The sequence below is a fragment of the Sapajus apella genome, unplaced genomic scaffold (genome assembly GCF_009761245.1).
Source record: "Sapajus apella isolate SASKATOON/1434 unplaced genomic scaffold, GSC_monkey_1.0 scaffold9, whole genome shotgun sequence".
In the NCBI taxonomy this organism is placed as follows: domain Eukaryota; kingdom Metazoa; phylum Chordata; class Mammalia; order Primates; family Cebidae; genus Sapajus; species Sapajus apella.
In genome coordinates this window covers 21093709-21106539 of record NW_022436949.1, presented here as the reverse complement: position 1 = coordinate 21106539, position 12831 = coordinate 21093709, and the positions used below count along the sequence as shown (strand labels likewise).

Below are 12831 nucleotides of genomic sequence, written 5' to 3'. Positions count from 1 at the left end.
TCATTTAATGTTCTCCATGTGATCAAATGAGGTTTCCAATATTTGTTTATTTTAAAATCATCTCCAAAAACATAGTACTAGAGATATTTTACTAGTCTATTCTCACATTGCTATAAAGAGCTATCTGACACCGGGTAATTTATGAAAAAAAAAAAAAAAAAAAAAAAAAAAAAAAAAAAAAAAAAAAAAGAGGTTTAATTGACTCACAGTTTTGGGGGCTGAACAGGAAGCATGGCTGGGAGGTCTCAGGAAATACAATCATGGCAGAAGGTGAAAGAGAAGCAAGCACTTCTTCTCATGGCCAGGAGGAGAGAGAAAGAGTAAAGGGGGAAATGTCACACACTTTTAAACCATCCGATCTTGTGAGAGCTCACTCGCTATCATGAGGACAGCAAGGTGGAAATCTGCCCCAATGATCCAGTCACCTCCTACTAGGTACCTCCCCGAATATTGGAAATTTTAATTCAACATGAGATTTGGGTGGGTAAACAGAGCAAAACCATATCAGATATAGTCCTACATTACATAATTCAACTAGTAATTATTAAGTGCTGAAAATATAACCACACTAGTAAGTACTATAGGCTACTGTATTTTCTGTATTTTCATTCCTTTTATATAAATTTAAGTAAAAACAAAAAAACGTATTATTCCCATCCTTAAACCTCTACTTTTTTAATGCACTGGTAATCAGTCCCAAATACATTAAATTATTTTTTGCCTACTCAATAATTTTTGTATTAAGACTCATGTTTGCCATGGATTAAATTATTTGCTAAATAACTGCAAGTATCCTAGACTTAGAGGTTTTAAGCTTAGGGAATATTCATTGGTATATGCAATCTTCATACTGAATTCTTAGTGGACACATAGATATGAAATGTAACACTTCAAAAGTGGAGATTTGTTATCAGATCTTTATTATGATATTTCAATTGGGTATCTTTATTATGAAAGAAAATGAGTGATGCTGAAAAGAGCATCAAAATCTGGAAGTCTCAAAAAGAAGCATGTTGAGAAATAAATTTAAGATGGTGTCTAATATAGTTATCTCCAAATAGTATTTGAGAAAAATCTTTTTGTTAAATATTGTTTGGGTCATCTATAAAATAAGTCAAAATGTATGTATAATGTTAATTTTTCCTTACAGCCAGGAATATTATTAAGATATTATAGGAAAACAAAGAATAACAAGGTATACTACACATTGACTTGTGAAAAGAAAACAGCACTAAAGTTTCTGTTAGTTCAAACTTATAACCTTTCAAATACACTAAAAAGGTCTTAAAGTATCTGGGCCACCTTCTTGATCAATTGCCTATTTTCCAGGCTCTTCCCATCTGAATCTTGATTCCCATGCAAGTTTGAAAAAGTCAACTGAAGCAATTGGCAAGGACACTTTTTCTAAAAACCTACATTTAAATGAGTAGCAACTTTCTCTGCAATCAACTTAAACAGTTAAACATTCATTTTGATCTCCAGAAAAAAATAAAGCAAAAAAATTTGACCGAAAGCTGATCTTAAAAATCTTGACTTGTACGATCAGGTTTTCTTTTAAAATATTTAAAATGAGATGTAGCTCTTAATGTATTGTATGGAAAGACCCTGCATCTGCTACAGCACAGTAGGACAGAGACAGGTAGCTTCCTCGAGTCAAATAAACCTATAAGCACAGGCCAAAATAATTTACCTACCTTTGGTATACAACTTCAATGCCAGTTAAACTTGATATTGGAAAACACTCACTGGGGAATTCGCCTGTATACATAGCATCTACAGCACTGGCTCCGTAACACCCACTCAGTCCCTGGAGAGTCCTTCAACCATCTTCTCTTCCCCTGAACTTCAGAAGAAACCATCTGCTAATGACGCTGCCAGGAACCCGGTATCAAAAAGCCTTAAGCTGTTTTACTTCCATTTTCGTCTCAATCACTTTAAAGTCTCCCTACTCTTCTCCTCCTGCTTGTGACCCAGGAGGTCTGAGGCCCAACTCCTCTGTTCTGCTCTTCCCAGAAAACCTTCTTCCATCTGACTCCTAAGGGCATTTCCCCTTTTGTTCATTCAACAGATTCAGGCTGGATGTCTTGTTACTCTTCCATACATTTGCTTGTCTGTAGACACCAACCATTCAATCAAGGGTTTTTAAGGCTTTCTTCTTACTACAGGGCAAAAATATGAAAGTGTAATATCATCTGCAATTTGATTTGAAATATATAAAGTCTATTTAGCATAGGGATAAACTGAAAGAAAATATTAAAAATGTCAGTTGTTCTGGTGACTTTTTCTCCACTTTCTTGTATTTTTTACATTTTCTCTCAATCAATTTATCCTATTTTCATAACAAAATAGTATCATTATCTTAAAATAAAACATTTTTTTAAATTATGTATTTGGGGGGAGGTTGATACAAGTGACATTTTTAAATAGTAAAGCCAAGCAGATGACTACAAAATATAACAGTATAATATAATAAACAGTTTTTGTCAGTATTTCCATTAAACTACAAATTGGAACTTACAAAAACAACAACAAAATAGAGAAAGATTACTTTTTAAAAAACTTTTAATCTAAAACAATATCATAAAATCAGTTCACCCTTCATGAAAAAAGTTTCTGAGATTAAAAAACAGATATACAATTATGGGTATGTACATATGTAATGTTGCATATGTAATGTGTATGTTATTTTGTAATGCACAATGCTAATACGTATGCTAACATATGTAATGCATGTTATTAACTTGATTTAGTCATTCCAAAATGTATGCATATTTCAAAATATCATGTTGTACACAGTAAATCTGCATATTTTTTATTTGTCAAATAAATATATAAAAAGATACATGTTGATTTTTTTTTTTTAAGTATCATTGCTCCCTCAGCCGCAACTAAGCAGAGAAGCAGGATATTCCGACAGGTTAGAAGAGGATCCATCAGTTCAAATCTATCCCTGCACGAATGGTTTGTCTGTCTGACCAAGCAAACAGAGTTCTGGAGATGCCTAAAATAATCCCCAAAATGGAACTAAGTACACTTGGGAGACTCTATACGTAGGCAGAAATGTCATCTTATTATCCAACTATTCATTCTATGTGTGCTTTCTGTTGTGATGTTGCATACATAAGCAAAAGAAATCCTAATCTGAAAACATTCACTAATAAATTCACACTATTTCCCAAATAACTCTAGTGTTTAGTGATACCTTTGGGCATCTGTCTCTTATTGATCTGGGCCATCCAATAATGCCATGAAAATCACTTGCATAGAGAAATTAAAATTGGAAGATTGCGTGAAACATACACAAAGATTTTGACAAATTAATGCTTAGTAAAGTTAGACTAGTGAACAGTCTAGAGAAAAGGGACAGAATGATAAGAAAGAAGCAAGAATGATGACTTACAAAGGATTAGAGATTGACCTTCAGGACAAATGACTTTATAATTACGCTACACAGTCAAACATGAAATGAAAATGATATCTTAATATATTAATTTGTCTAAAAATTTATACCAATCAAAATTAATATTTGATTCATTCTTAGTCATGTTAAGAGTTAACATATAGATGGAATTATAATAACATTGCATAATATAGTTTCATTTTCAAAATTGATGTCACAATCAACATCTTTTTTTTCTTTGACTATTCACCATGATATTTGGCTTAAGTGGTTTTTAAAAAGAGATATCAATTTTTCATATACTACAAAAACCAAGAGTATATTTTTTACAATATAAGCCTTAAGAAAAGATTAAATTTTTCTTTTGAGGAATATATCTTGTGCTAAAGGTTAAAAATTTTATTTGGAAGACACTTTTTAATCTCAGTCACCTACCAGCACCCTCCCTCCCAATTCTCACCTGTCCTGAAGATATAACAAGCTTAAGAACTTCTACAAAAGCAAAGCCATTAATACATCTGAACAATGTCTATTGGAACTACAGATGAAAGCTAAAAAGTGAGAGAGAAAAAAAAAGAATGAAGTGAGATTCAAAGAGAAGGGAAGTAACAGGGAGAAATACATAAGTTAGAGTTGTAAGTTGCATGAAACATTAATTTTGTAAAGTACCATCAAAATTATCTTAGCAATACCAAGACTGCTGTCTTTGAATTGGAAGCAAATGAAAGAGAAGATACAGTACAGTACCCTCTCCTCATTAAGCTAGCTTTGTGTCATTTCTTGTACATTTTCTTCCATGTTTTTAATCTTCCCACCTAGAATGACCTCTGCTTTCCCACCTCCACCTACGCAAGACCACCCCTTGCTGCAAAGTCCATGTGAAGCTGCATTTCTTTAGTGATTTCCATGATCACTCAGTTTACAATGGACTGTCGCACTTAGTTCTTTAAGTATAAACTCAGTCTTTTACTGCTAGTTCCATGTTATGTTTGTGTGCTTGTGTCTGTAACTAATCTGTAAGCTCCCCATGGACAGAGGCTGAGTTTCTTTCATCTTTATAACCATATTGCCCTGCCTGTTGTCTAACACATAACAGTCACTGAAGAAATGTTTTCTTGTATGAATGGACAGAATATGTATCATTCAGAAACTAGAAGAGTGCTTGGCATTATTAGATCAAAGGAATAGGTGATCAGCTGATGTTACCTGAGGCATATTCTTCTTTGTTTCAAACCAGATGAATATGAGTTTAGTAAAGGTTTTTCTAAGGTTTTACATATAAATATTAAGAATAATTCTCTCTCAACTTTCCTTACTATTTTCCGTCTTTATCAATCATCAACTGATATGGTTTGGCTCTGTGTCCCCACATGGTGTGGGAGGAACCTGGTGGGAGATAATTTGAATCATGGGGGCAGTTTTCCTCATACTTTTCTCATGGTAGTGAATAAGTCTCAGGAGATCTGATGGGTTTATCAGGGGTTTCCACGTTTGCACTCTTCTCATTTTCTCTTGCCGTTGCCATGTAAGAAGTGCCTTTCGCCTCCTGCCGTGATTCTGAGGCCTCCCCAGCCACGTGGAACTGTAAGTCCAATTAATCCTCTTTTTCTTCCCAGTCTTCAGTATGTCTTTATCAGCAGCATGAAAACAGACTAATACAGTAAATTGGTGCCAGCAGAGTGGGGCACTGCAGAAAACTTACCCGAAAGTGTGGAAGTGCCTTTGGAACTGGGTAACAGGCAGAGGGTTGGAACAGTTTGGAGGGCTCAGAAGAAGACAGGAAAATGTGGGAAAGTTTGGAAATTCCTAAAGACTTCTTGAATGGCTTTGCCCAAAATGATGATAGTGATATGAACAATAAGGTCCAGGATGGCTGAGGTGGTCTCAGATGGAGATGAGGAACTTGTTGGGAACTGGAGCAAAGGTGATGCTTGTTATGCATTAGCAAAGTAACTGGTGGCATTTTGCCCCTGCTCTAGAGATTTGTAGAATTTTGAACTTGAGAAAGATGATTTAGGATATCTGGTGGAAGAAATTTCTAAGTAGCAAAGCATTCAAGAGGTGACTTGGGTGTTGTTAAAGGCATTCAGTTTCATAAAGGAAGCAGAGCATAAAAGTTTGGAAAATGTGCGGCCTGACAATGTGATAGAAAAGAAAATACCATTTTCTGAGGAGAAATTCAAGCCACCTATAGAAATTTGCATAAGTAACAATGAGCCAAATGTTAACCCCCAAGACAATGGGGAAAATGTCTCCAGGGCATGTCAGAGGTCTTCACAGTACCTCTCCCAGCACAGGCCTGGAGGCCTAGGAAAAAAGTTTTTGGTTTTGTGGGCTGGACCCAGGGTCCCTATGCTGTGTAAAGTCTAGGGACTTGGTGCCCTGTGTCCCAGCCACTCTAGCCATGTCTAAAAGGGGCAAGATACAGCTCAGGCTGTTGCTTCAAATGGCGGAAGCCTCAAGCTTTGGCAGCTTCCATGTGATGTTGAGCCTGCAGGTGCACAGAAGTCAAGAACTGAGGTTTGGGAACCTCTGCCTAGATTTCAGAGGATGTACAGAAATGCATGGATGCCAGGCAAAAGTTTGCTGCAGGAGCAGGGCCCTCATGGAAATCCTCTACTAGGGCAGTGCAGAAGAGAAATTTGGGGGTCAGAACCCCTACACAGAGTCCCTACTGAGGCACTGCCTAGTAGAGTTGTGAGAAGAGGGCTACCATCCTCCAGACCTGAGAATGAATAGATCGATCCATCAATAGCTTGCATGGTGTACCTGGAAAAGCCATAGACAATACCAGCCTGTAAAAGCAGCTGGGAGGGGGCTATACCCTGTGAAGCCACATGGCAGAGCTGCCCAAGACCATAGGAACCCACCTCTTGTATCAGCATGACCTGTATGTGAGACCTTGAGTCAAAGGAGATCATTTTAGAGCTTTAAAATTTAACTGTCCTGCTGGATTTTGAACTTGCAGGGGCCCTGTAACCCCTTTGTTTTGGCCAATTTCCTCCTTTGGAATGGCTGTGTTTACTGAATACCTGCACCCCCACTGTATCTAGGAAGTAACAAATTTACTTTTGATTTTTCAGGTTCATATGTAGAAGTGACTTGCCTTGTCTCAGATGAGACTTTGGACTGTGTAATTTCGGATTAGTTCTGAAATGAATTAAGACTTTGGGGGACTGCTGGGAAGGCATGATTGGTTTTGAAATGTGAGGATATGGAATTTGGAGGGGCCAGGGGCAGAATGATGTGGTTTGGCTCTGTGTCCCCACCCAAATCTCATCTAGAATTGTGCTCCCATAATTCCCATGTGTTGTGGGAGGGACCCAGTGGGAGATTGATTATTTGAATCATAAGGGCAGTTTACTTATGCTGTTCTCATGGTAGTGAATAAGTTTCACAAGATCTGATGGGTTTATCAGGGGTTTCCACTTTTGCATCCTTCTGATTTTATTTTGCCACTGCCATGTAAAAAGTTGTTTAGCCTTCTGCCATGATTCTCAAGCCTCCCCAGCCATGTGGAACTATAAGTCCAATTAAGCCTGTTTTTCTTCCCAGTCTTGTGTATGTCTCTATCAGCAACATAAAAGTAGACTAAAACACGAGGCAAACAAAAGAAAAAGGAAAATCCTGGAAGCTGAATTTCTTCTACCCAATTTAGGTATATGTGGTTGGTACCCTTTGCTGATTGCAGATTTTTGCTATGGAATCCAGCTGCTATCATGGTAATATCAACTCTGAAGTAGCTTTCTTCTCCTGTTCTTATTACAATCCAAAATTTATTTTTACATAAATAATTTTTTGAAGATGTAAAATATTCAATATAGTACTTATTTAATATTTAACTTAAATATCTCATAAATTTTGAGAAAAGTCCATAAATATTTTCTGAGACAAAACTTACAGTAAACATCAACTATCAAACCTTCAATAAAATAATTGCAGAAGAATATTTTCTTTACTAAATGTACTAATTTCTACTCATGTTTCTCTAATGATTAAATAAACTATTGCTGAAACCCATTAAGATAATCAAAGTATGTGCATCAGTAAGAAAGAAAGAATACAGAATAATACACTAAAGCCTTGTCATTCTATGAACTTAGATGTGTTGCCAAAGTCCAATTCCCTGGACTGACATAGAGTTTTATAGAATTAAAGGTAAGAAGAGCTTGACTAGAAAATCTGATGGTTTCTTAGGCCAGTTGTCCAATGTTAGCATTACCAAAGTTCCATTATAATTGAAAATAGATAATTTATTGAATATTTTAAAAATATAATATGCTTTCTCTTAATTCTGAACTGTAATGTTTTCACAGGGAATGACTTTGTACAAACTAAGGTCATCTCTGCTGCTGTGTCAAATAGATCTGGAAATAGAATGTACTCCTGTGTAAGCCATTGAGAGAGTCTCCAGGAAAACAAATGGGTAATTGTTTCCACTCAATGTTCAGTTTTTCTCTGACTTGTTGATTCAGTATATTTGAAGCATAAAAAATAATAAGATTTATTTAGACAAAGCCAAATTTCAGTCTTAGTAATCAATCACAAACTATCATCCTCTCACTGGTAAGTTAATTCCATGTAGAGATACGTCAGCAATATTTTTAGAGCTAGCCAGATTATACTTTAGATCACCAGAATAAGTTACTATGAATATTTTGGTGGGAATTTTTTAAAATACTGTTAGACATATCTATTTTTAAAATAGACAAGCATTATCTGGTTTAACCTTTAGCTTGTTTTGAACTACATGTAGTAACAATTAGCCAAGTTGTCAGAACAGGAAGAATTTTTAAATTTGCTTAAATAAAAATACTTTAAACAATGTGTACAATAACAAGTATATCTACATGCTAAAAGCACTTTTACTTACAAAAGTCATTCTGAGAAGTCAGTATTGTGACTCTAAACCAGCAGTTCCCAGACTTTTGGTTTTGCTATCTTTTCACACTCTTGAAAATGAAGAAAGACTGAGAAACTGTTCCAGACAGCAGGAGACCAGTCAAAAGTAATAACAGAATGTGATGTGGGATTCTGAACCCGTTCCTGGAACCAAAAACAAAAAAAGACATTAATGGAAAAGCTTAAATGGGGTTTTTATTTTGTTAATGGCATTGTACTAATTTCCTGATCTGATAAGTATACCATGGTTATGTAAGATGTTCACATTGTGAAATGCTGGAAGAAGGATATTTGAAAACTCTCTGTACTATTTTTACAACTTTTCTGTATGTATAAAGAAGCTCACAATAAAAAGATTTTGTAAATTATTAAAAAAAGCTTTTCTTTATTGAGGTATCAATATCAACAACATCAATACTCACAATTTTAAACTGAGAAATGTTAAGGTATATATTTATTAATTCATTTTAAAGTAATAATTATCCAGTTAAATGTTAACATAAATAGCAATTTTATAAAAAATAATTATATATTCTAAAATAAAAACATTTAATTAGAAGAGTAGCATTATTTTATATTTTTGCAAATCTCTTTAATATCTGGCTTAAAAGAAAACACTTGGTCTCTTGTATCTGTTTCTACATTCAGTTTATTATAATATATAACATAGAGTGGTATTGGGGTTTTTTGGCTGAAGTAAATAAATAAGATCCAGCCTCACAGAGGTCTATAGTTGAAAAGGGACTAAGGATATCTTTTAGAATCTTTCTGATAACTGTGGATATTCTTCTTTGATACTACACCAAAACTCAGCAAGTGATGCTTTCTTTAAGATGGAATCTGAAACCATAATAAAACTTCTTTTTCATTCTGTTATGTAAAAATCTATTGGACTATTTTGCACTTTAAACATTTACCTACATTTGATTTTGTGCTATCATGTATGAGTCGTTTGAAAAGTATTTCTTATGCAGATTTTCTAATTAAGTTTTTAATTATAAGATATAGGTAAAAGCCCACAATTCTTAAAATCATCACTAATCTCATCAGAAACATCTTTAAACATTGATGTCTTTCAAGTTTATGGTAGCAAATACAAGTCTTACAAAATTCTAGTTTTTCACTTGAGAGGTTGGGTTTTATTATGGACAACATATACTGTCAGTGTCTTCCCAACAAGCTCATTTTATTCATTTTTGAGGAAATACCTACCAAATAACAAGACTGAAAAACCATAGCTTGTCAGTCATTCTTTCAAGTAAAAATAGTGTTCTGTGTAAATCCCAGCTAGTTCAGCTCACAACTCAAACAATTGTACAAATGCTTTCTTTGAGGCAGCTGTCATACTGCATTGTGCAGCAGAGTGGTTTATGCAGAATATATTTGGAAAGATGTGTACTTAAGGACGGAATGTAATAGAAGTGATTATTTGTACTCCCTTTTCAAGGGCATGCTCAGAGCAAACTGACTTTATTTTTTTGTTATGTAGTGAAGAAGGCCACAGTGACTTCTGCCAACAATTTGGGCCCACTGCCTATATCACAGTAACTTCTGCCAACAATTGGGCCCACCGCCTACAGCTAAAGCACCACAGTTTAACCGACTATGGCTTTGCACCACCAGGGCAAATGTCAAAAGGAGAAATACATTCTTACTGTTATGAATAGTTTTGGCTTCACAGACTCTTCAGGATTCCCTCAAGCTTCCACAAACCACACTTTAAGAGTCTCCACTCTAAGAGAAAACCAAATCTCATCACAATAGTAAAATGTATTGTGCTACAAAATTATACTGGGCAATGTTTGCACAGAGATAGATGTGGAATATTTTCTAGAGAAGAGAAACTGTTTTGAGAAACTCTGTGAGTGAAAGGATATCCTTCCTTAGTTTATATAACAGATAGATAGAACCCCGGGCTTTTGCAGAGCCGTTCAGAATCAGAAGGCATATGGTAAAGCAGAATTCCATTTTCTTCAGCTGTGCAGCAATAGGAAAGGAGAGTGGCATAGTGAAAGACAAACAAGTGTATATAATCCTTACTTTGTAACCAATATAAAGACCATGGTCTCTGCTAAATTCTCTGTCTTGTTCACAATGTGACATCCTCCCTGAAAACAGGAATTGCTTTTCATTTTTTAATCCTTAGACCAAATACAATGATTAGTATCTAGACAGGATTCAATAAGTGCTGAACAAATGAATAGACAGGCAGAGTACAGTGGCTCCCACCTATAATCCCAGCAGGGATTTGGGAGGCTGAGGTGGGAGGATTGCTTGAGATCAGGTATTCAAGACCAGCCTGGGCAACATAGTGAGACTATTCCTTTAAAAAAAAATCAAAAGAAAAACATTAGTCAGGTGTGGCGGTACATACTTATAGTCCCAGCTACTCTGGAGGCTGAGGCAGGAGGATTACTTGCACCCAAGAGATTGAGGCTGCAGCAGCCTGGGTACAGAGTGAGACCCTAACTAACTAAATAAATAAAAATGACTGGACAAACAAGCTAAAATGCCTGTAGTTATTAAACATTATTTGACTTCACGACAGGAGACAAGGGAATTCATTATTAAACTGCAAAAAATCTCTGGATAGAGATTTAAAAAGAGCCCAGAGAACAAACTACTAGTAGGAAAATTCAGGGTACTTGAGTATTCATATTTCCTGTGATTCTCTTTTGGATTTCTTTCAATCTATCTGATACAACTTTTCTCATTTACATAAAGCAATTTTGCTAATGGATTTAGCAAATATATATATACACATTAGAACAATATGCACAGATGTATTTAGTACACACTCAAGTACTTAGTGCTCCTAGAAGTTAAAACCTGCAACTGCCCAGATAGGAGAATTTCAAGTAGCAAAGTGGTGACAGGGTAGCACTATTGAGTCATAGAAGAAATTGAAGTCTGCATCCTTGCTCTGCCATTGCAGACTGTATACACTTGATTAATCATCCTCTCCATTCAATCACCTCACAGGTAAAGTTAAATAACAGTCTGGGTTATGCTTACCCTAGTATTTTACAAACTGCAAATTGTAGAGATTAAGATAATAAGATAAGTTATAAAGCCCTCAACAAACCGAGAGTCTTTTTATCTTCCACTCCACCACGTCGTCAGTGGGGAAAGTTTAGTTCACTTCTAGAGTACCTAACAGGTGATATACGATGAAATCACACAGACTACATATCTCCTCCCACCTGGCCTGGGTAGTATAAAGCTTCAACAAACTCAAGGCACGAAGTATTTTTTGCTGGCTTTTCAGGATCCCTCTTCTCCCTATGCTGCCCTGCTCCTCCTGGCCTGCCATACTGTTGCAGAAGTGATAATAAAGAACTCAGGTACAACCCTCCACGTGAGGAGGGATTTTAGTGAAAAAGAAGAGAGAAAAGACAATTTGTCACTCTGAATATCTCCTCCTACCCCAACTATACACACATAGGACCTTCCCTAAAGACCAACATGTTTTTGTCTGATGGCTACTCTCAGTTTTTCTATGGGCAAGGTAAGAACATGGAGAAGAAAAAGCAACTCTCTCTGCATATACTTCACTCCATTTCATTTGAAGCAATGGACAGAAAAATAAACATGGAGAAAGTATGCCTTGGACAAAGGGAACTCAGCTTATACAAATACTTGTAAAAATACTTGAAAGTGTTTTTAAACACCAAGAGAATGAAACATTCAGAGACTTTTCTAAACCAGCTATGAATAGCCTTATATTATTAAATCATCTATCGCTAAATAAAAACTAATAAATTTAGATTATTCACCTTGGAAAAAATAATAGAAAGAACATTGATTTTATAGCACACTAACATTTTCTGAAAAATTAAAACATCTCATTATTCCAAAATCAGCTGTGATACAATTAGATGTAAAGGCAATTTATTTCTCTTCCCAATAGCTGACATTTATTCAAATGAAAAGTAACATAATCCCTCTGAATTCCTACTCTTTTAGAAAACAAAAGAAATGTTAGAAATGTTTCTCTTTGAAATGAAATATTTTGGTCATTTATGAAAATGATTGCATCTTAAATCCAATACAATAAAATAATCTAAATCCATATACCTTCAAATACAAATGAAAACTATGGCCTAAACTCTGCCATTAAAATACTTAGTGGCAGTGATATGATCTTACTGGTGAAACTGATTAAATCTTTTCTTTGACATATACTATAAGAGAAGAGAATGTAATACAAGCTAGTAATCTGCATTCATTTCCCCAAATTTTGTTTTTCATAGAGCCTTGCATTTGAGCACTGCTTGATGTCTGTGCATGAAGTGTCAGCTCAACAGAAATTCAAAAGAAAAACAAAACTGCAATTTATTGGAGAGGACAAAGCATTAAAATCTGCTTATTTTATAACTAAAATTAAATGTTTTATTACTATTTAATCTAGTTGTTTTAAACATGATATTGTTGGAATCTTCTTAACAATGCTAAGCTTTCAAAACTCACGTCAATCGCTCTTTTTGTTATCATAGGAGACTACAGATTCACTTAATTCTAGGTTTGAC

General features: G+C 35.2%; 1 long non-coding RNA gene across 4 annotated transcripts in view; it reads right to left on the bottom strand.

The window, feature by feature from the left end:
- Window positions 1-431: 431 nt before the first annotated feature.
- The window catches only part of LOC116551164, a 224267-nt gene continuing 211867 nt past the window's right edge, over window positions 432-12831 (bottom strand). For all 4 annotated transcript variants that reach the window (XR_004268741.1, XR_004268742.1, XR_004268740.1 and 1 more), the window contains 2 exons: window positions 8274-8446; window positions 432-2159 (listed from right to left, as the gene is read on the bottom strand). This is a non-coding gene — a long non-coding RNA (uncharacterized LOC116551164). The remainder of the gene's footprint in view (window positions 2160-8273; window positions 8447-12831) is intronic.